We start from the raw sequence: 24,845 nt of genomic DNA, 5'->3' as shown, positions 1-24,845 counted from the left end.
TTTCCTTTTTAAATCATCAAAAACGCAAGTCGAAAAGACTTTGCAGTGTCTACTATTTCATCCAATCATTCACAGAAATTAAAGAACAACGCTACTAATGTATACAAATTAAAGGAGTTAAACATGACATGAAAAATTAAATTGAAGAGAATTACAAAAAGCATTAAATGCTACTTATAAAAAGCAGTAAATAACGAGATTTAGAAAGCAGTAAAAGAAAACTATAGAGAAAGTACGTAAACATAGATAGGGATGCTGATTGAAAGAAGTTCTCAAAATTACCACAATCGTTTCCCCCCGCAAGCGATTTAATCCTGCTTGCCCAAGTCAATGGTATCCATACGTCACTCGAAGTCGTCTCCGTAGTACGACTTAATCCGATGACCATTTACTTTAAACGCGTTGTTCCCATCTAAAGTTGTTAATTCCACTGCGCCGTGAGGAAAGATAGTCCTGATTTTGAACAGCCTAGACGATTTCAACTTTTCTGGGAAAAATCGCAAACGAGCGTTAAATAGTAATACCTGTTGACCTTTGGTAAATGTCCGATCATTTATGCGGTTCTCATGCCACTTCTTGGTTTTCTCCTTATAGATCTGGGCATTTTCATGGGCGTCCCTTCGCCATTTGACCAGTTGGTTCAGTTGCAACTTTCGAACTTTCCCCGCACTTGCTAAATCAAACGTCAGCTTCTTACATCCACATTGCTTTATGTTCCAATTTGAGCGGCAGATGACAAGCCTTTCCAAAGACCAGGGCATACGGGGACATGCTAATTGGTGTTTTATAGGCAGTCCTGTATGCCCACGGTGCTTCATCAAGCTTGGGTGACCAATCCTTCCTGGAAGTATTGACTACCTTCTCCAAGATAGTTTTGATCTCTCTGTTAGAAATCTCTGCTTGCCCATTAGTCTATGGGTGATAAGCAGTTGCAACTCGATGGCTGACGTTAAATTTAGTCAACAGGTTGGCAATTATGCGGTTGATAAAGTGAGAACCCTCATTGTTGATTAAGGCCCGTGGCGTCCCATATTGAGCAAAAATATTCTTCTTAAGAAACTTCACCACTGTGGTCGCATCATTCTTGGCACATGCGATAGCCTCAACCCATTTTGATACATAATCAACCGCAACAAGGATATAGTGATGACCTTCTGATGGTGGAAACAGACCCATGAAGTCAATTCCCCAAACATCAAATAATTCTACTTCTAAGATTGATGTCAATGGCATTTCGTTTCTCTTTGACATATTCCCCGTTCTATGAAATCTGTCACATTGCACAACGTGGGCTTGGGAATCCTTTAACAGTGTTGGCCAGAAATAGCCACACTGTAGAACCTTTGCAGCAGTCTGCTGCCCCCCAAAGTGTCCTCCGTAAGAGGACTCATGACACATCTCCAGAATGTGCTTGACTTCGTGCTCAGGAATGCATCGACATAATATATGATCAGGACCAAGTCGATATAGGAATGGGTCGTCCCAAAAATAAAATTTGACATCATGTCTTAGCTTCTTCTTCTGCTGGTAAGTATAATCATCTGGTATTTGACTACAAACAATGAAATTCACGATGTCTGCATACCAAGGAACATTAATGCCTACTGACAGCGTCAGCTCATCGGGGATTCTTTCTTCAATATCTTTTTCTTTACCTTGAACCTTGCAATTCTCCAATATTGACAAATGATCCACGACTTGGTTCCCGGTGCACTTCCGGTCTTTGATCTCTAGATCAAACTCTTGCAGTAGCAACACCCACCGTATAAGCCTTGGTTTTGCATCCTTCTTTGTCATCAAATACTTGATCGTAGAGTGATCCGTATACACCACAACATTTGTTCCTTCTCTATGGTTGTATAGTTTCCTGCGCATCAGTTAATGTTTTACTCGCATAATATATAGAATGCAATACCTTGTCCTTGTGCTGACTTAATACTACACCCACAGCATATTCGCTAGCGTCGCAGATCAACGCAAATGGTTGCATCCAGTCCAATGCCACCAGAATGGGTGCGGTGATGAGTGCATCTTTCAATGTGTTCAATGCTTTGATGCATGCATCATCAAAATTATATTCTCGATCAGCTTCAAGGAGCACACTTAGGAGCCTTGCGGTCTGGGAGAAGTCACGAATAAATCTTCTATAAAACCCAGCATGTCCCAGAAAGCTCCTAAGTGTTTTCACGTTCACTGGTGGGGGTAACTTGGAAATTGGGTCAATTTTTGCCTGATCAACTTCCAATCCTGCTTTAGAGATTTTATGACCCAGAATTATTCCTTCTTCCACCATAAAGTGGCATTTTTCCCAGTTCAAAACAAGATTTGTTGCCACGCATCTCTTCAAGACCTTTTCCAGGTTAGATAAACAGGAGTCGTAATTATTGCCGAAGACTAAAAAATCATCCATGAATACTCGACTGACTCCTCCAAATAATCTTACAATATTGCCATCATGCATCGTTGGAAAGTACCTGGCACATTGTAGAGTCCAAATGGCATGCGTCGGAATGCAAACTTACCAAATGGGCACGTGAATGTTGTCTTATCTTGATCTCCCGGTGCAATTGCGATTTGATTGTTCCCTGAAAATAGAAAATTCATTCCCCGCAAGTCTATCTAGCATCTGATCAATGAACGGGAGTGGAAAGTGGTTCTTTTTAGTGGCCAAGTTCAACTTGCGATAATCCATGCAAATTCTCCACCCCGTAGTCGTTCTTGTGAGAATTAATTCATTCTTGTCATTAGTGACAACTGTCATCCCTCCTTTCTTTGGAACACACTGCACTGGGCTCACCCAGTTGCAATCAGATATCGGGTAGATGACTCTTGCATCCAACCACTTCACTATTTCCTTCTTTACGACCTCCCTCATAGTCGGGTTCAAGCGGCATTGCCTTTCTACCTATCCTATCTTTCCTTCTTCCAGACGAATCTTGTGCATACAATACGAGGGACTGATTCCTCGAATGTCCGATAAGGTTCATCATAAGGCCTTTGCGTTATTTCTTAGGATATGTATGAGAGCATCTTCTTTCTCCTTACTCAACGATGCAGAAATGATAACCGGTAACGTGTTATTACTTCCTGAGTAAGCATACTTAAGGTGCACGGGCAACAACTTTAACTCTAGCATAGGTGGTTCTTCCAAAGATGGCTTAATGCGTTGTGATGTCCGTTCAGATATCTTGAGTGGTTCAAAATTTGATTCAGTATGAATTGTGGTGCAATCCTCCTCCAATATTGCGCCGATTTCAAGATCTTCTTCCTCCAACTCCTTTAGGGGTTCGTGCCAATGTTCTTCCCACAGTTCCTCAATATATTGGCAGTTTTCCATGTCACCTGGGTACTTCAACACATTGAACACGTTGAATTTTACTTCCTGATCATCGACCCTAATGGTCAATTCCCCTTTTTGCACATCGATCAGTGCTCACCCTGTTGCGAGAAATGGGCGACCCAAGATGATAGGGACTTCTCTGTCAGCTTCGTAATCCAATATGAAAAAATCTGTTGGAAAGATAAACTTGTCCACTTGCACGAGTACATCCTCTATCTTGCCCTCGGGATGCTTTATTGATCTATCGGCCAACTGTAATGTGATTGTGGTTGGTCTTGCGTTGCAAATATCCAGCTTCTTAAAAATCGACAAGGGCATTAGATTTATGCTTGCCCCTAAATCGCACAGCGTGTTCCCGACAATCTTCCCTTCTATCGTGCAGGGCAATGTAAAACTCCCAGGGTCCTTCATTTTAGTGGGGATATTGTTTTGAAACAGCGCGTTGCATTCATATGTTAGTGCAACTGTTTCATTTTTCCCAATCTTTCTTTTATTGACAAGAATATCCTTGAGAAATTTTACATAACTCGGCATCTGCTCCAGTGCTTCTATTAAGGGAATGTTAATGTGTAGCTGTCAGAGAACGTCCAAGAACCTCTGAAATTACTTACTATCATCTTTCTTCTTCAGCCTGGACAGGAAAGGTGGAGGATCCCGCCTTACTTCTTGTTGCGTTGGCTATTTGTTGAGGTCCTGTTCTTGTTGTGTTTCATTATCTGGAGGTTGCGTTGATTGGGAATTCAAGTGAGGAGCTTCATCTTTTTTAGGTGAACTTACGTCCGAACTGGTACTTTTTCCACTTTTAGTTGATTGGTCATCATCAACAGTCAAATCTACTAGTGTTGTTGTCACATCTGGTACTGACGACATAGGGGCTATTGTTTTGCCACTTCTCAATGTCACTGCGTGACATTGTTCTTTACCTTGCTGTCCCGATGCTTCTGAGTTGTTGTGCCGCGTACCAGGCGCTTTCTTCTTTAATTCCCTTGTAAGCTGATCTATCTGCTCTTCTAGTTCTTTAAGGGATTCAGCTTGCGATTGTCTCATTGCCTCTCTCTTTTCAATGTAATGTTTTAACGATGTCTCCAGAGACGAAATGCTGCAAGAGGTATCATATAAGAACGGTTGGTCACAAGGTGGTATACGTTGAGAATTACCTGGGTTATATTCTGGAGTAATGAAGACCGAAGGGTTGCATCTATCCCCTTGATAACTGTTCTGACAGAAACTATGGCCCCCCTGGTTGTGATTCCCATCCCAACTTGAAGTTAGGTGATCCCACCAACCAAGGTTGTAGATGTTGCCAAACGATTCATCGTAGACAGAATATACGGGTTGTTGATTCCATGGGCAGACTTCTACTGGATGTTCCTCTCCACATCGGACGCAATTCATTACAGTCACGTGAGTCAACGCATTAACTTGCACTAATCCTTGAGAGAGAGTTCTCTGTTGGTTAGCCACCGTTCGGAGGAGTGAGGTCATTGTAGTCATTTGATCGACCAGTGCGCTCATTGTATCAGTTGACACATCGGCACTTTCTACTCTTTCTTGCTCTAGACCTCTTAGCTCAAGCCCGGTATCAATCCACTCATCAGAATTTTGCGAGATGCGATCCAAGATATTCTTTGCTCCGTATATGATCTATTCATTAATCCTCCTTTTGTGGAGGCATCGGCAACTGCATGCATTGATTGGTCTAAGCCATTGTAAAAGGTTTCCATCAGGATACTATCGGAAATCTCGATATGCAGACAATTCTTCACTAACTGTCAGAATCGCACCCATGCGGTGCTCAAGGTTTCATAACCCTTTTGCTCAAAATTCAGGACATCCCTCCGTCTCCTTGTGTTGACAGCTGGAGGGAAGAATTTGTTCATGAACCTATCAACCAACTGTTCCCATGCTTTAATCTCATTCGGCTCTAATGATTGAGCCCACCTCTTTGCTTCATCCCACAGTGTGTACGGGAAAAGATATAACCTAAGTCTTTCTTGAGTCACATCAGGCATGGAGAATGCGCTGCACATGTCTACAAAATTCGTTAAATGCGCATGTGGGTCTTCTCCTTGTAATCCTCCAAATTGACCCATATTCTGAATCATCTACAGCATAATTGGTTTTATTTCAACGTTTACATTCTCCTCAATCATTTGTCTTGCAATTCTTGGTGAGAAGTTATAGAAATCCAGTGCCGCATTGTCACACCCCGTTCCAGATTTCCCTTCTAACCTAGAACGAAGCGTGAAGACGTTAAACATCACTTCTCTCCATGACATCTAACGTCCCAATTCTTAACATATCCTGTACTCAAGATCAAAGCCAAACTTCCAAAACCCATTTCCAAAAATAATCTATGTTCGTTGATAGAGTTTAGCAATTTGATTCAGTTTAAATCACAATACTCTTTAAAGAGATTTACAAACCAACAGTAAGGATTATTTTGAACAAAACCTCCCATGACATGTAACTCACAAGTTTTAGCTGTTCTGGAATACTCTCAAATACATGCACAAACAATACAACAGATGTTTAACAACACTAGTGGCGTTTGACGGCTCAGCAAGCACCAGGAACTTGTCGCTACCTGGGGGTGGGAAAAAACATAAAACATGGAATGCATGAGCTAAAGCTCAGTGAGTGGTAGTTTAATATAAACATAAGCTATCACCTTCTAAATCATCAATAAAGTTTTTCAAATCATTCAGTAAATCATTGAACAAAGTATAAAAGATTCAACAGCATCTCAAACACGTGATGGTAAAAAAAGTGGCATGATCAACTCTCATAAGCACATTATAAAGCATTCAGTCGTTATCAGAAAACCACACCAACTCTGTACCCAAATACTCGTTTACAACGGTGCGTTACTCTGGACAAAGAATGCCCCCCGCAGTGTAAACCAAATCACAAGGTCATAGTGCACGCAGAACTGCCTCAAGGCTAAGCATAAATACACACCACAGGCCCAGGTTACTCTAGACTCCCCGGTCTACTCTGGCCACATCTGACCCCGGTGGTAGCCCCCTGATAGCCTTGGTGGTGCTACAGGCACAGGTTCCTCTGGACTTCTCAGTATACTCTGGCCACATCTGACCCTGGTAGCCCCCTAATCGCCTGAGCGATGCTACTAAAACACATTCAATTAGCACAGAAAAATAACCATCTCTCGGGTACAAGAATTAGTAGTTTGAAACCACTTTCACAAACATTCAGTATTTTTAAATTCAACATCAAGAGGTTTTCATATAAAACAATACAAGTCACAATTGTGTAAACTCTAGTTCCAAACTACATTTTGATAAATCAAGATCATATAAAACCATCGAGAGTTTAGAAATCACGATTTAAACATTTTTGAAATATCAATCATGCAAAATAGATCATGTCATCACATTTCATAAATCATAACATACTATAATATATAATTAGTTTCTATATCAAAACATTTGAAAGTAAACTTTGGTTCCAAACTACATTGTCATAAAACAGGTTCATATAAACTAATGAGAGTTAAGAAATCCTGATTTAAACATTTTTGAAATATTTTTCAAGTAAAACAGATCATGCCATCACATTTCATAAATCATAGTATACTATCATATATAATTACTTTCTATATCAAAACATTTGAAAATAGACCACTCACTGTTAATCAGCTCCTCCTCATAATTTTGGTTTCTACATCTCCCGTTTATCCTGAAATTATATTGATAATCCTCTAGTTATCCTTCACATGACCATAATCCAATTATTTGAAAATTAATCTTCAAGTATAACCAATTTCACTTAAACTTTTGCCAAATCCCTAATTTGATCTAAGGTAGAGTTTGCTTTGTAATTTGGTCATTCAATTGCTCTAAAATTAGCTCTATACCTTAAAATTAATCTTCAATAAGAACTAATTCTATTCCAATTTTCCTCAATTTTTCTCATTAACCCTAATTAGGGTTTACTTCAAATTAACCCCTAAATCAACTTCATAGTTGACTTAAGATCCTAATTTCTTCAAATTCAAGGTTTAAGGCATCATAACAATATCAATTGGATCCCTAATTATGCTTGAGAACACCTTAATTAACCTAAAATTGATTTTCTAGCTTTTAATGACGAACAATAGATGACAAACAGAAGTCAAACAGGAAAGTCAACTTTTTCTTCAATCTCTAGCTCAGAAATTTCCAGATTTGGCCTCTGTTTTTCCGGTGAGCGTTTCAGACTTAAATTCATCATTTTTCGGCCATTTAAAGCTTAATTAGCCTATACAAACCTTTTATCCATCCTCTTAATTAACTTACCTCAAAGTTTGGACGTTCGAATTGCCCTGGAACTCCCGGAATCGACCAAACTCTCCACGGTACCCCTGTTTTTTCAGTGAGAAAAAGCAGAATTTTCAGAACTTAAAATCAGAAACTCCATCCAATAACGATCAAATAAAAGGCCATAGAAGTCTAGAAGGACCTTATAAGTAACTTACCTTTAAATTTGGAGCTTCAAATTAGTCTCTAACTCCACGAATTTGCTAAAAACCCGAGCATCCTTTATTTTCCTGATAACCCTAGCGCCACTGTTTTTCTTCGTTTTCCTTACTTCGTCGGCCAAATTTCTTCAAATCAAGCCTCCCAAGAGCTTTTTCTTTACTTCCTCTTTAAGTTTCTTTGATTTTTCCCAATTTTCTTTCACAAGAATGGCCCTAATTCGAAAACAACTTTTTTCCTCTTCTTCGGTCGGTCAAACTCAAAAAATTCGCAATTCCCTTTCTCTCTTTGTTTTCCAGCTTCAAATTCGATTTCTACAGCTCGAAAACTTCAAAACACTGAACCCTACTCAGATTGTCCGAAATTCAGTGTTAACTCGACTTTTCCCTTAAATTTCCTTTGATTTTCAGCTAGTTTTTCCCAATAAGTCTTAAACAAGCCAAATTTACTTTTAAAACTCATAAATTACCAAAATTTCACCACATTTCAAGATGTTGACTATTTTTTTTTACTTTGACTTTGACCATTTGACATTTGACTTTTACAATGGACTTTGACCTATCCCGGGCATGTCAAATTCATCATCGAATTTACTTAACATGCTTAACTAGGTTCGTTAACTCAAATTATTCCTCTAATTCTTATTTCCTCTTCCTAAATGAAACAAACGTCAATCTAAATATTTTTATTTTTAATTATAAATCTTAACAAGAGATCCACATCAAACTTTATCTCAAGTCCCCGAGTTCAATCTCAACTATGTGCTTCCTAATATCCCAAGAAAAAGTAGAAGAAGAGAGGGCTTACACGCATAGTCTCTCAATGGGATGTCATGATCAGCAGCAAGAAATATGGAGCCTTATGCTGGCTCATTTTCCCTTTGATTCCCTGTGGGAGACTCGATATTATTAGCCATGCTTCTTCACCACTTAATTAGCCCTGATGTGCTTATGCGCGAATAATACATTTGATCTCTAGGTCCATTTAGAATTTCTGGATCACTCCAGCACTCCTAAACCATCAGACTGCCCTTCACGTTGAACAACCAGTACAAAGAGATATGTCCTGCAAAATACCACAAACATATTGAAACAATAAACCGTTAGCCAGTCCCCGGCAACGGTGCCATAAACTTGATGACATAATTTTAATCTAAGCTACAAGTCCATGCCTAAACTTGTAACGCAAATTTTATGCAATGATATGCGATACTACTTCTAGATATGCGTTAATAATGAATGTTCTTGTAGTATGTTGTGCGTTGTCACAAGTTTCCTTCCGTTGAAACCAAGTATAATTTCACCGCAAGTTTCTCGGTGTGATCCAAGATCGAACACAAGGACTGTTTGAGGTTATTGCATTATGTTTGTGATACATGCGACCGGGGGTTATTCAATATATAAAAGGGGTTTGTGTATAGGTAATTAAACATGTGATAAAGTAAAGTAAAGCGGTAAAGATGCGATAATAAAATAAATTGTGATAAAGTAAATCTAAGCTAAGATGATACAAGATACAGGTTTCATGATACAAGATACTGAGGTCAAGGCTAGCTGTGGAGATTATACAAAATCGTGTAATGCGGTGGCAAGTCTTATGTGCAAATCAGAAAGAGAAAAGATTACTAATATAAACAGTGTAAGTTCCTTAATTGCGTTAAAGATATAAGTACTGTTCCGCTTTTCCCTTGGCATACACCTCTCGGTGATCGGCCGCGTTCCCACATCTCTGTGGTGAAACAGGGACGAATGTAATGAACGCAAGGTTGCTTCCATCTCTGGAAGTACTACTCGCTTTAGTTAACGGATTCTTCTAACCTTCTCTTGACAGATCAAAATGGCATCTTCACTTCTGCTTTCACAGGTGAGGATGTCGTCTAGCATGCCTTAGCTAAACGCATTTATCTCTTTAGCACAGATTAAGTTACTCGTTTAATCCATATTAATTACCAAGGTATTAAGAAAACTTCATGGAGAAAACGATTAATTGAAGAACAGAAATAGACAGAGAAGTGGAAATGGAAATGATCGAGACATTCAATAAAACTATTTAGCATCTGATACATGATTTGTGAATGAAGAGATTAAGAAGATGAAATACAGTTGATGAAATAGAGTTAGAAACAAATACAAAAAAGCGCCAATATCTTGCCGCCAATCTGGATGGAGATTTGCTTGCCAATGTGGTTGGATCTTATGGAAGGATGAGCTTCCCTCTCAGGCTTGCTCAACTGGTAGCAGGGATCTAAGCACAAAGCTTCACGGCAGGGATTTGGCAGTATTGCACTGAGACTCACCTCTCGGCCTTGTCTCTTCTCTTCCCGGATTTCTTCTGATCAGTACTCAGCTCAGCCTCTCTTTCAATAATCTAGCATCAATTAGCCCTCGTATCACGTATACCTGTATCAAGTATATCTTCTCTGAATTCTCTGGGGGTATTTATAGGTGAAAAGCTTTGACTCTTGGCTTGTGTACCCCATTTATTGTTATGGAAATTCCGAAGATGAAGGAATAAATATTCCTTCTGTTATGCAATCAGACCGTCAAATCTGCAAAATGGCTAGTTGTACACGTGTCACAATCCTCCGCATTTGCATCGCTCAGTTGCATCTTTCGATCGTGTGCTCGTATGCGGTGTTATTTTTATTACTGCATGCGGTTGAAATTCAGCTCTAGATCGATAATTCATCGCAATAGCTCTACTTTACCTTCTCTATTACAAGACTTTGCTCAAACCTTCATTTCAAAATTTTGACTAAGTGTTTTGTCTTTTCTGTCAAAAACAATGCAATGAGGACCTTGCGACTCTCTAAATTTGGGGGTGGGGAAGGTCTGAGCAGATGCGATCAAGCGAATGCAGTCATATCAGGCAAATGCGTTCATCATCATAAAAAAAAAAAAAAAAAAAAAAAATTCCGCTGTCAGCGCAAGGGAAAATCCCAACCTGATAAGAGTTAAGTCGTGAAAGGAATCTGCTCGTAGTTGGATGTTCGCATGACACCCGTGGGAGCAAGCCAAAACGAAGGGTGTAACCATGATCAACGTTCTCTATAGCATGACGCAAACCAGGCCATCGCATAAAAGGCGCACTTCGTTGTTTTCACAAGAATAGGTAAAACATTCTTTCCAAAACAAAAAGAGAACTTTGAACAAAGGTTTGGCTTAGGTAAGAATAAAGTAGAGCACGTTGAAGAAATGTTCAAAGGATAGAAGGAATTTGTAGTTTTGAGAAATTATGTAGAGGTAGAGCATTTGGAGTAGGCGATGACGCAAAGTTAAGATAGGATTTAAGCTGAATTGCCTTAGTCGAGGATATGCTTGAGGACAAGCATATATCTAAATTTGAGGGTGTGATAAGTTTTAGAAATACAAGTTATTTATACCGTTTTATTTAGATTATGTGGAAAAAAGAAGCTAAAAGTTGCGTTGACCGTATAGAAATTGGCTTAGAAACGCAAAAGTTGTAAGTGTTGTAAGCACACCCGCTAACCCCATTGCGTGGCAAAATGGAATGTCCAAGTCTTTGTTTTGCAGAAAATAGGTCACCGCATGCGACAATCGCTCGAGGAAAAAAATGAACAATGCATTCACATTACATGTGGCGGTCAATCGAGAACGAAAAAGAACAACGCAATTACAGCACATGCGACGATCAATCATGGATGCAAACGATCAACGCATTTGCACTACATGCAGCAATCGATAAAAAGATCAACGTAAGTGCACCGCATGCGGCGATCGATCGTAGATGAAAAGACTGACGCATTCGTAACGACTTCTAAAATTGTACAGCTTTTCTGTTGTATGATTCTGACAAATTAAATGTGGAGCAGAGCAGACGTTTCCACTAAGCCATGACAGGAAAAATTAGCTTTTCAGATCGGGACCACTGATGTAGAAGGTGCCAAGGTCTATAAATAGCTACATCAAATTCAAAGAAAGAAGGCTGGTCTAAAGAGACAACTTAGAGAAAATCCGGGGAGAAAGATGAGACAAGACTGAAAGGGAAGTCTCTGGAGCAAGCAATTCATTTCTATTCCTGAAGAAGAAGCTCTGTGCAAAGATCACTTCTACCTGGAAAACAAGCCTGAGAAGGAAGTTCTCCATTACATTCTTACCACAAGCCCGCAAGAAAGTCGTCTCTGATCGGGATCTGTGTCAAGACATTGACAATCTTTCTGTATTTGTTCTCATTTTCTATTCATCCACTGTGTTCATCTTTAATCTTTCATTCATCATCTGTAACAAATGTTTATCCTTAGATTTTAATATAATTATCGTATTCATCTTTTCTCTGTTCTTCACCATACATTCATCATCCATTTCCTTCACCATGTGTAACTAATCCCTAGGGTAAGGGGGAAGGATTAAGCAAGTAAGTTAATCCTAGTTGAAGAAATCAGCTAAGTTTAGCTAACGCGTGCTCGACGGCATCTTCACCAATGAAAGTAGAAGTGAAGATGTTATTCCGCCTCTCGAAAGAAGGTTGGAAGAATGCGTTAACTAAAGCGAGAAGATTTTCCAGAGATGGAAACAACCTTGTGTTCACCACGTTCATCCCTGTTTCACCATAGACATACGGGAACGCGGCCAATCACTGAAAGGTGTAAGCTAGAGGAAAGTGGAACCTTAGTTGCGTCCTCAACAAGATCGACGAACTTGCGATGTCCTTTTCCCCAACCCATTCTCTTTTTGACACATTTCACAAGACTTGCCATCGCATTCATCAGATATTTCCACATCTTTATAGCCAGTCCTCAACTTGTTTATTTAATTGTTTATTTATTTATTTATCACAGCAATTTAGTTATCATCGCATTTTATTATTGCATGTTATTTTATTATCGCACTTTACTATTTACCGCATTTTATTTTCTCAAACCAATTCATTATTATTTTGTTTCCTGATCACATATATCACATTAGTATCGCATTAATCATCGCAATCTCCATGTTCGACCTCAGATCACTCTGAGAAACTTGCGTTGGAATTATACTTGGTTCCAGTGTAAGAAAACTTGTGGCGCACACTACACAAACGCATACTATGAATGCATCTAAACATCACCGCATACATCATTTAGGACGTAGTATCGCATATTATCATTATCGCAAAGCGCATACGTCAGCAACTTCACAAGTTGTTGGCAATACACGACCACGAATTTCTACTTACACATGCCCCATGCGTTCATCTGGTCGCGCCCATGGACAATCGCATAGCAACCTTTGTGCCCATCTTTTAGTTTGTGCACCCTTCTTATGGCACATCAATGCATAACCCATGCATTCTTTTTGTTGCGCCCATAAACTCCAACGCAACCTTGCCCTAATACCTTGTGTGCCTGCCTGCAGGATCCAACGCCCACACCACTTGTGCTTATGGCTTCAATATGCGTTGTATGGTCTAATGCTTCTCAGTGCGTCCTTGTGTCAATTTAGCCTCCAACGCATGCACTCAACATCATCGTCAACCCTTAAAGCTGCTCGCTTGTTCAACCCAAGCAGCTGCCTGCTTGTTCAAGATTCTAGATTTAACTTACAATTTTAATAACTAATTTTCCAAACCTTTTCATAGGAAATTTTCTTCTACAAACATTCTCTAAAATTTCTTAGCAAGCTTAACTTAAAATTTCAACTCATAATTCCTCGTGTTTGAGCCGGAACCCTCAGATCATAAAGGTTGGCCCAACTTACCTTAGAATTTGACCTTCAGCCGGATTCTTCATTCTCCAGCTCGATTCTGCTAGAATCTCCTTCCGGCATTTCAACTTTAGCAACTAGACTATACCCAGGGTTTGAATGGCTCTGGAATTACTCCATTTGCATGAGCGAATTTCTCCAACCCTCTCTTTGAAATCGAGCTTCACTTTTAAACTAGTAGCTGTATGTTCTCCTTTTAACATCAAGCTGCCACCTCATCCTTAAAGGATAATATCAAACCTAAGTATGACAGCTGGCTTAGCAGATCAATCACTAAAATGATCCTTTCCTCTTGGTTATCGACGCAAGAGCCAGCTCCCAAGCCAACGCTTGCAATCACATGGTCGCATGCCTCCTCCATACGATGCATCGCCCAATCTGGCTAATGCATAGCTCCCTTAAAGGATATTGCGTCCCCCTTTTGGTCGCATACTCCTAAGCCAATGCATTTCCTAGCCCACACATAGCTTAGTTTTATCATATCAACCAAGCGTTAGGCCTTCCTCGTTTCATAGCATAACTTTAGCATGCATCGAGTTTCAATGCCTTGCGCACATCACATACTCCATCGTCTAGCGCCCAACACCTATCATCTAGCGCCCAATGACAATCGAAAACTAAGAAATAATACAATGCATGTCCATGCCATAAACTTGTAAACGCAAAATGTATTCTTATGCGTCATAAAATTGTAACGATATAGATTTTATGTGATGATATGTGATACTACTTCTAGATATGCGTTATTAACACATGTTCTTGTAGTATGTTGTGCGTTGTCACAAGTTTCCTTGCGTTGAAACCAAGTATAATTTCACCGCAAGTTTCTCGGTGTGATCCAAGGTCGAACATAGGTACTGTTTTAGGTTATTGTGTTATGCTTGTGATATATGCTACCAGGGGTTTTTCAAATTAATAAAGTTATTGTGTACGGGAAATTAAACATGCGATAATGTAAAGCAAAGCGGTAAAAATGCATTAATAACATAAATTGCGTTAAAATAAAATTGCGATAAAGTAAATCTAAGCAAAGATGATACAAGATACAGGATTCATGATACAAGATACTGAGATCAAGGCTGGCTGTGAAGATTATGCAAAGATCGTGTAATGTGGTGACAAGTCTTTTGTACGAAGCAGAAAAATAAAAGATAACTATTCTAAACAACGCAAGTTCCTTAATTGCGTTAAAGATTTAAGTACTATTCCGCTTTTCCCTTGACGTACACCTATCAGTAATCGGCCACGCTCCCACATCTTTGTGGTGAAACAGGGATGAACGCAATGAATGCAAGGTTGCTTCCATCTCTGGAAGTACTACTCACTTTAGTTAATGCATTCTTCTAACCTTCTCTCGACAGATCAGAATGACATCTTCACTTCTGCTCTCATAGGTGAAGATGCCATTTAGCATGCCTTAGCTAAATGCATTTATCTCTTTAGCATAGATTAAGTTACTCGTTTAATCCATATTAATTACCAAGGTATTAAGAAAACTTCATGGAGAAATCGATTAATGGAGGAATGGAAATAGATAGAAAAGTGGTAGTGAAAGTGATCGAGACATTCAATAAAACTATTTAGCGTCTGATACATGATTTGTGAATGAAGAGATTAAGAAGATGAAATACACTTGATGAAATAGAGTTAGAAACAAGTAAAAACAAGCACCAACGTCTTAGCGCCGATCTGGATGGTGATTTGCTTGCCGGCATGGATGAAATGAACGAATGGATGAGCTTCCCTCTTAGGTTTGCTCAACGGGTAGGAGGGATCTAAGCACAGAGCTTCACGACGGGGATCTGGCAGATTTGCACTGAGACTCACCTCTCGACCTTGTCTTGTCTCTTCCCGGATTTCTTTCGATCAGTACTCGACTCAGCCTTTTCTGTCAATAATCCAGCAGCAATTAGCCCTTGTATCAATTATACCCGTATCCAGTATATCTTCTCTAAATTCTATGGTAGGTGAAAAGATTTGACTCTTGGCTTGTGGATCCCACTTCTTGTTATGGAAATTCCAAAGATGGAGGAAAATATTCCTTCTGTTATGCAATCAGACCGTCAAATCTGCACGACGATTAGTTGTACACGTGTCACAATCCTCAGCAGCATCTTTCGATCGGTTGCTCGCATGCAGTGTTGTTTTTATTACCACATGCGGTTGAAATTCAGCCCAGGATTGACTGTCGCATTGTGCCGTCATTGCGTTAATCGTCTCTTCATTATTGATTGGCAGGCACAATATAATATAGATGCGTTGTTCAGTTTCTTGTTGAGCCTTGATCACAAGCAGTGACTTGGTTTCCTGTAAAACAGAGTAAAAGTATCCTCTTCTATCATCTTGACGATGTCAGTGGGTGTAATTGCGATAATTTATAATTATAGTATTTTTTTAGCTAATTTTCATACAAGCGACACATAATCCTTCACTTTTGGCCGCAATATCTAGATAAGGCAGCATAAATAACTTGTATTTCTACAAGTTATCACACCCCCAAATTTAGATATATGCTTGTCCTAGAGCATATCTTCTACTGAGGCAATAAAGCTAAATTCCTCTCCTATATTTTTTTTTTTTGCGTCGATTGGTTGCTCCGAATGTTACACTTAGGAACATTTCTTTAACAACGCAATTTCCTTCTATCCTTGCTAATTTTTAACAAAGCCCTACTTTATTCTTCTATATAACAAAATTCTGCTCAAAGATGCTTTTCTAGTTTTTTTAAAAATAGAATGTTTATCTCTTCTTTGTCAGAACAATTTGATATATCTACATGCGGTGGTCAAACTTTGCATTATTTATTAGAGACTGTTGGTCATGGTTACACTCTTCGTTTTTGTTTTCTCCCACGGGTGTCATACCAACATCCAACTATGGTTGTGTGCCAATTTCAACTTTAACTCATGGTATTCAGAGGAGTTGTCTCTTACACTTTTTTATTTTCTTTCATATTGCGTTGTTCTTGGAAACCCACTTTCGTTTTGGCTTGCTCTTACGGGTTTCATACGAACATCCAACTACGAGAAGGCTCCTTTCACAACTAAACTCTTATTAGGTTGGGTCATTTTTTAAGCTTTCCCTTGCGCTGACATTGGAGTCTTGCCTAAAAAAAAAAAAATTTTTCTTTTTTTTTTTTTTAGACAAAATGAACGCATATTCTTGATCTTATCTGCTTAGACCTTCCCCACCCCCAAATTTAAAGATAAGCAAGGTCCTCATTGCGTTGTATGGATAGACTAGACAAACACTTAGAATCAAAATTTCAAAAAGAAGGTTTGAGCAGAACTTTGAAAGATAAAAGGTAAAGTACTGCTAACTAAGAATAACTAAGTGTTAGTCAGAATTTACAAAGTAGGGGAAATGTTTCTAAGTATAAACATATATTACATCATAGCAACGCAATGAAGAACACAAAAGTAAAAGATTAAGGACATTGCAAATATTGACAAAGGATGATAAGGAGAAAGGCACAGGAAAAAAGTGGAGTGAATATGTACTCATTGTATTGAATATTAACAAAGTATACAAATAATTAAAAATTAACGCAATAAAAAATTTGTTGCCTATACAAAGAATCAAAGAATAGCTTAGAAAAATAATGAATTGAATAAAAAATATAGAATGGCCACAAAAATTGTAAAGATTATTACTGAGGAGCAAGAGGATCTGGAGGAAGATTTTGAGGTGGTACTGCAGGAGCTTCTTCAAAATTCAATTGTTGCCTGAGATGCGGAGGCACCATGGGATCATGAAGATATGTGGTGAGAAAATTAAAGTACTCATGGTTGCGTTCCGCAATCTGTCTTTGGTGGCGATGAACTTTATAAATATTGCACTGAGTATTGATCAACGCCTCCCTCGACGTAGCAGTACTGCGTTGTATATCGTCGATTTGCTCCATTACCACATCAAACCTCTGGTTGAAGAATGCTTGTTATTGTGCGAAGAGTTGTTGTTGGAGAAGAGGGACTGCATTTCAGCTAACTCTGCAGCCAAGGAGGGGATGGAAGGTTGGGTGGAGGTGTCTTCACCCAAATCGTATGGGTCATCAATATGCGGCGGTGGAATGAAAGGTTGCGGTGATGAAGTTGCAGGTGAGTAAATTGGTGGGTATGCGGTTGGAGAATTTGGAGTGAGGAGAAGGTTGGTAAAATGCTCGTGGAGTGGAGAAGAAGGTTGTACGAGTGGGCTCAAAGGGCTTGGATGGCGGATTATTAAGGGTAAAGGGTCCAAAGGTTTTCGATCTTGTGTTGTTTCTTCTTGGATTTTCCCTTTTCCCTTATCATCTCTGAGTTGTCTCTTTGGCCTGAGTTCTTGTGGCGCAATAAGATCGATTGTGGGCCTCTTTAAGGGTAACTCTGGGTAATGTGGAGAGTCTTTGAAGAGTAGCCTCAGGATTTTGATATTGATGAGGCCATGGACTTCTTCCATGGGTTCCTCCTCAATGCCTACGCCCATTGACAGGCACGAACTTGAAACAGTCCATGGAAAGAAGTATTGTCCTCTAATGTGCCCCACAAAGCCTCGAATTTGACTTGCGATCAACTGGCCCACGTCGATAGGAATGTCGCGCGCAATGCAGTATGAGGCCATAACTCGATCCCTTGAAATGGTCTTGTCATGAGAAGTTGGGTTCAACCGCTTTTTCACCAGATAAACCCAGAGCCTTGGACGCCAGGGTCTTGATGCCTTTTAAAGAAACCGACCACTTCGTGCTCAGTTGCATTAATACTCGTAGCACATCTTCCAACTGTTGCTCCATGGGATCATCAATGATTTTGTTACCTAGTGCATCCGGGTTATCCTTCATTTGGTATAGTTCATTGATATCCTTTGCACTGAAAGGCACCACTTGCCCATTTATGGTCACTACATCCCTGGTACCTATAACGGTAACATAAATTCCTTATTATGCATGCACTGAGATGATAGATAATGTGCTACGAGCCATAAACTTGTTGGACAAAGAATTTGAGCTATATAGTGATGCACACACGAGATACAAGTCCATTGATATGCACTAATGACCTGACTTGACTCAATTCATGCAATACTACCTCTAGATATGTGTTATTAATGGATGCTCTTGTAGTATGTTGTGCGTTGTCACAAGTTTCCTTGCGTTGGAACCAAGTATAATTCCACCACAAGTTTCTCGGTGTGATCCGAGGTCGAACACAGGGACTGTTTGAGGTTATTGCGTTATGTTTATGATAAATGCGACCAGGTTTTTCAATTTACTAAAAGTATTTATGTACAAGTATATAAATTTGCGATAAGGTAAAGGAAACCAGTAAAAATGCGATAATAAAATAAAATGCAGTAAACCTATGCTAAGATGGTACAAGATACAGGCGACATGATACAAAATACTGAGGGCAAGGCTGGCTGTGAAGACTATATACAGATCATGTGATGCGATGGCAAGTCTTATGTACGAAGCAGAAAGAGGAAGATAACTAATATAAACATCGCAAGTTCCTTAATTTTGTTAAAGTTATAAATACGGTTTCGTTTTTCCCTTAGCGTACACCTTTCAGTGATCAGCCGTGTTCCCACGTCTGTGGTGAAACAGAGACGAATGTAATGAACGTAAGGTTGCTTCCATTCCTGGAAGTACTACTCGCTCTAGTTAACGCATTTTTCTGACCTTCTCTCGATAGATTGAATGAAATCTTCACTTCTGCTCTCACAGGTGAAGATATCGTCTAGCATGCCTTAGCTAAATCTTCACTTCTGTTCCCACATTTTTTATGAACGCTTCCTGGCCGATGCGGGCTCGCTGCTCTCCGAGATTGCCTTGCCTTTTTCCTTAGTCAACGCAAGGCGGGCTCCTTGTCTTTTTTTCTTCTCCTACTCTTTGCGTTGTTCCTTCTTCTCGCGCTCTGCGAATTCTTTGCCATTTTTCTTCATTAAACGCCGCATATTAGCTTCGCGCTTTTTCTCCTTCTCTTCCAACAATGTCCTCTCCTCTTTCTCCTTTTTCCTTCTTTCTTCTTCTTCTTCTTCTAGTTCTTCCCTCGCAAATTCTTTTTCAAATTGCTCAAAGGCCAGCAACAGACACTGTTCCTCCTCACGCCTCTGTATCCCTTCAAGTCTTGCAAGCTCATAATTGCTTCACATTTCTTCGAACTCCAATCTTCTTCTTCTATTTCCTTCTATGATGATGAGCTTTCCCCTCTCCATCTTTTCTTGCTTCTCCTTCTCTTCTTTTCTTTTTCTTTCTTTTTCTTCCATTGCGATCATTAATCTTTGCGGGTCAATAGTGGACCCTTGAAGTGCATTCTCCCTACGACGCCGCATCAGGGGGGTTTCTTCTGCTTCTTTTCCATCATCAGTTGCAACCATTTGCATTGTTTCGGGTTTTGCTGATTCCATCAACTGTGCCATTTCCCCCTATCCTCTTTCATAGAGGTTGATTCTCCATCCTTCTGCGGGATCGAAACCCTCTGCTTTTCTTCTTCTACTCTTTTTAGGCACCTCTCTTCACGCCGGCGTATTTTCTTTTCTTCCTTCTCCTTCTTCTTTCTTTCCTTCTTGGCCTCCTCATCTTTATCATCATCCTTTTTCTCTTTGTTCTTTCTCTCCTTGTGATGATGGGAAGATTCAACCTCTCTTGCCTTCCTTCCTTTGTTTTTCTTCTTTTTCTTTTTCTTCTCAGCCACTTCTGGTTGTGCCTCCCCTACAACCTCCTCCAACGCAACTTCAGGGGTCCCCAACGCAACTTCAGCCTCCTTGGCCTCATCCACTGCAATCTCTTCTTCCGCAATTCTGGGACGTCCGTCATAGGCTTCTGCATTGATAGTCACCTTGGGAATCTCTGCGGCCAGAACGCCTCTTCCAATTTCTTCTTCAGTCACCACTGCCTCCTCCTCCACCATTCCTTCCGTCACTACCACCGTCTCCTCCTCCGTAGACAGTGGTTGATTTATAACCCCTGCCTTGGGTAGTCCACTTTCTAGCTCCAGGTTACTGAGAATGTTGCCAAACACCTCTGTATCATCACGTCTCTTCCTTTCACTCTCAATGGAGACAGCAGGTGTTTGAACAAGTATGCTTTTAGTGCTTCCTCCCCTTTTGAATAGAGGAGGTCTAACAGACAGGGGGTTTCTCCGGGCTCTCCCGGCGAGTATGGGGACAGTGTGGGCTTGGGCGGCGAGTCTGCGACTGGTAGCCAGAAATGCTGCCTCTCGCATGGCTACTTGGTCAGAGGTAGGGGTGGATGGTGAAGCAGAGTGGTTGGAAGTTTGGTCAGCCATGGAAGCTAAGCTCGGAAGAACTGGTAAAATGCTGGGATGCTAGGGAAGAAGGAAGTCTGTATGCTACAGCGCTAGGGTTTCTGATTGTAAAGATGAGGTAACGTTTCCAAAAATGAGGTAAGGGTCCTATTTATAGGTTGGGCCGTAGTGGGCCCAACGCAATTTTTGCGGCGACAGGCCTGGAGACATTCAAAAGGCACGTCGTTTGACTTCCCTCATTTATGGGATTTCAGAAAAAAAATGTCCTTTCGTCTATCGAATCATCATTACTTTGGAATACGAAACGATTGGACTTCCTCACATTACAAAAAGAATTTTCTTTAATATTTTATTCAAATGGACACAAGATAAAGATAAATGCAATGTGCTCACCAACACAAACGCATCTTCGCAGAGGACGGTTAACAACGCATACATCCCCGCAACACACCCCTTAACCAAACACATTTTTGGAGGATACCTCAACATAGTGCATTTAGCTAAGAACGGGCAAAGGGCATATACGAGTGCAACACATCCCTCAGCTCAATACAATTGAGTTGAGTGAACGCAAAGCGTATCTTATTGGTTTAAGTTGCGTCCATTATTGCCTTGCATACCAGTTGATTATATGATATTATTTTTATTTATTATTTTTTTCATCAACGCAAGTGCTATGACTTGCGGTAATAAATTTTTCTTATTACTCAATCATTCACCATTTAAAGCTCAACGCATTAATTACATAAAAGCTTAAAGAATTAAAGACTATACAGAAATAAATGCCAAGGAAATAAATGAAGAATTAAATTCATAAAGTCAAGAACGAATTAAATAAGAAAGTGAAGACAAAATTCAAGAATTCAAAGAGACAGAAATTTAAGAAAGCATTAAACATATTGGTGAGATATGGACCGACAGATGCGTTTCTTGAATGAGCGCAATCCACATCTCCGTAGGCGGTCCTACTTCCCTGCCCAATGTCCTAGGGACATTGCTCCTTTCCTGTAGATCCCAGGGCTTCTGAATTGCTGGGCAACATTCCTGGTGCTCTGCTTCTCAGCTCGGAAGCCAGCTGACCCACCTGGATCTCCAAATTTCTAATTGAAGACGCTTGCGCTTGCATCACTGAGTCGTTTTTATCCATATATTGCTTCAGTAAGGTCTCCAAAGAGCTTCCAGAAGTGTTAGAAGATGAGGGTTGCTAGTGATGCGACTGTCTCGGCTGCCCTTGATTTGAATTTTGGTGAAAAGGAGGATTCCCTCGTCTGCCACCTTGATGGTTGATTGACCCTCCTTGGTTGGGATTACCTCCCCAACCGAAGTTGGGATGGCTCTTCCAGCCAGGATTATAGGTGTTACTGAAGGGGTTGTTCTGGATGGCGCATACTTGCTGGATGCTCGATGGGCACACTTCAGCTCCATGAATCCCTCCACAATTAACGCAACATAATGCGGCCACTTGAGCCAGCGCAGCAGGTTGCACTGATTGTTGAAAGATGGCTCCTTGATTAATTGCCATCAATTGGAGGATGGAAGTCACTGCGGCCATCTGTGCGGCCAACGTGGTCATTGTCTCCGTAGGGACAATGGCATTTTTGCTCTTTCTTCTGTCAGCTCCTCGGCCTCCATATCCATCGTCAATCCAATCATCCATGTTCCGCAATATGCGGTCAAGGATGACCTTAGCCTCTGTGTATGTTTTATCCATAAAAACTCCTGCCGCGGAAGCGTCAGCAACAGCCTACGTTGATCTGTTCAGGCCGTTAAAAAAAGTTTCCATCAAGACGCAATCGGGGATCCCGATATGCGGGTAGTTTTTCACCAATCTTCTAAATCGCACCCAGATAGTGCTCAGGGTCTTATTCTACTTCATCTCAAAGTTCAATATGTCCTTCCATCGCCTTGCATTGACGGCTGGTAGGAAGAACATCTTCATAAATCGTTCCACCAGTTGGTCCCACGATGTAATTTCATTTGGCTTCAGTGAGTGAGCCCACCTCTTGGCCTCGTCCCTCAAGGTGTAAGGGAACAAATACAGTCTTATACTCTCCGGGGTTACGCCAGGTAGAGAGAAATTACCGCACATTTCGACAAAGCTGATCAGGTGGGCATGTGGGTCTTCACCTTGCAGACCCCCAAATTGCCCGACATTTTGGATCATCTGAAACATGACTGGCTTAATTTTGAACCTTGCGTTCTCCTCGACAGTAGGCCTCGAAATCCCAGTCGAAAAGTCATACAGGATGGGTGCTACGTAATTCCTCATGGGAATGTTGTGGTCAGCTGGAAGGAAGACAAGATCCTCCGTTGGTCGAACAGCTCCTTGATTCACTACCGGTACCACATTATCGTTGTTGTCCGCCATACTTGCTGCCTTCTTTTGCCTAATTCGATTCTAACGTGCCCGTGCGCGAAAGGTATGCTCGATCTCAGGGTCAACTTCGAATTCTAGTTCAGCACCAGTACTCATAAACCGTCAAGCTGCTCTCCGCATTGAACAACCAGTACAATGAGATATGTCCTGCAAATACCATAAACACAGTCAAACAATAAACCGTTAACCAATCCCCGGCAACGACGCCATAAACTTGTAACGGTAACATAAATTCCTTATTATGCATGCACTGAGATGATAGATAATGTGCTACAAGCCATAAACTTGTTGGACAAAGAATTTGAGCTATATAGTGATGCACACACGAGATACAAGTCCATTGATATGCACTAATGACCTGACTTGACTCAATTCATGCAATACTACCTCTAGATATGTGTTATTAATGGATGCTCTTGTAGTATGTTGTGCGTTGTCACAAGTTTCCTTGCGTTGGAACCAAGTATAATTCCACCACAAGTTTCTCGGTGTGATCTGAGGTCGAACACAGGGACTGTTTGAGGTTATTGCGTTATGTTTATGATAAATGCGACCAAGTTTTTCAATTTACTAAAAGTATTTATGTACAAGTATATAAATTTGCGATAAGGTAAAGGAAACCAGTAAAAATGCGATAATAAAATAAAATGCAGTAAACCTAAGCTAAGATGGTACAAGATACAGGCGGCATGATACAAAATACTGAGGGCAAGGCTGGCTGTGAAGACTATACACAGATCATGTGATGCGATGGCAAGTCTTATGTATGAAGCAGAAAGAGGAAGATAACTAATATAAACATCGCAAGTTCCTTAATTTCATTAAAGTTATAAGTACAGTTTCGTTTTTCCCTTAGCATACACCATTCAGTGATCAGCCGTGTTCCCACATGTCTGTGGTGAAACAGAGACGAACGTAATGAACGCAAGGTTGCTTCCATTCCTGGAAGTACTACTCGCTCTAGTTAACGCATTCTTCTGACCTTCTCTCGATAAATTAGAATGACATCTTCACTTCTGCTCTCACAGGTGAAAATTCCGTTTAGCATGCCTTAGCTAAACACAATTATCTCTCTCTAACACAGATTAAGTACTCGTTTAATTCATATTGACTACCAGGGGATTAAGAACACTTCATGAAGAAAACGATAAATGGAGAAACGGAAATAGACAGAGAAGTGGTAATGAAAACGATCGAGACATTCAATATATCTATTTAGCGTTTGATACATGGTGTGTGAATGAAGAGATGAAGAAGATGAGATACAATGATGAAAAGAGATTAAAACAAATACAAACAAGCGCCAACGTCTCGACATCGATTTGGATGGAGATTTTCTTGCCGGAATGGATGGATCGTGTCGAAGGATGAGCTGACCTCTCAGGCTTGCTCAACCAGTAGCAGGGATCTGAGTATAGAGCTTCGCGGCGGGGATCTAATAGATTAACATTGAGACTCATCTCTCGGTCTTGTCTCTTCTTCTTCCCGGATTTCTTCAGTTTAACACTTAGATCAGCCTTTTTCTCAATATAATAGCAGCAATTAGCCTCGTATCAAGTAGCCTATTTTTCTGTGAATTCTATGGGGTATTTATAGGTGAAGATCTTTGACTTCGGCCTTGTGGTCCCCACTTGTTGTTATGAAGATGGAGGGATTTTATTCGTTCTATGCAAACAGATCGTCAAATCTGCACAACTATAGGAGTAC

The 24,845-nt window shown here is 40.3% G+C and overlaps 1 pseudogene; it reads right to left on the bottom strand.

Annotated features, from left to right (window-relative positions):
* Positions 1-2,986: 2,986 nt before the first annotated feature.
* On the bottom strand, positions 2,987-4,825 carry LOC150032176 (uncharacterized; annotated as a pseudogene).
* Between the last annotated feature and the right edge of the window lie 20,020 nt (positions 4,826-24,845).

The sequence above is a fragment of the Benincasa hispida genome, chromosome 12 (genome assembly GCF_027475165.1).
Source record: "Benincasa hispida cultivar pf3 chromosome 12, pf3_genome.v1.1, whole genome shotgun sequence".
Taxonomy (NCBI): domain Eukaryota; kingdom Viridiplantae; phylum Streptophyta; class Magnoliopsida; order Cucurbitales; family Cucurbitaceae; genus Benincasa; species Benincasa hispida.
The sequence above is the reverse complement of the archived record's forward strand: the minus strand, read 5'-3'. Positions and strand labels throughout refer to the sequence as shown.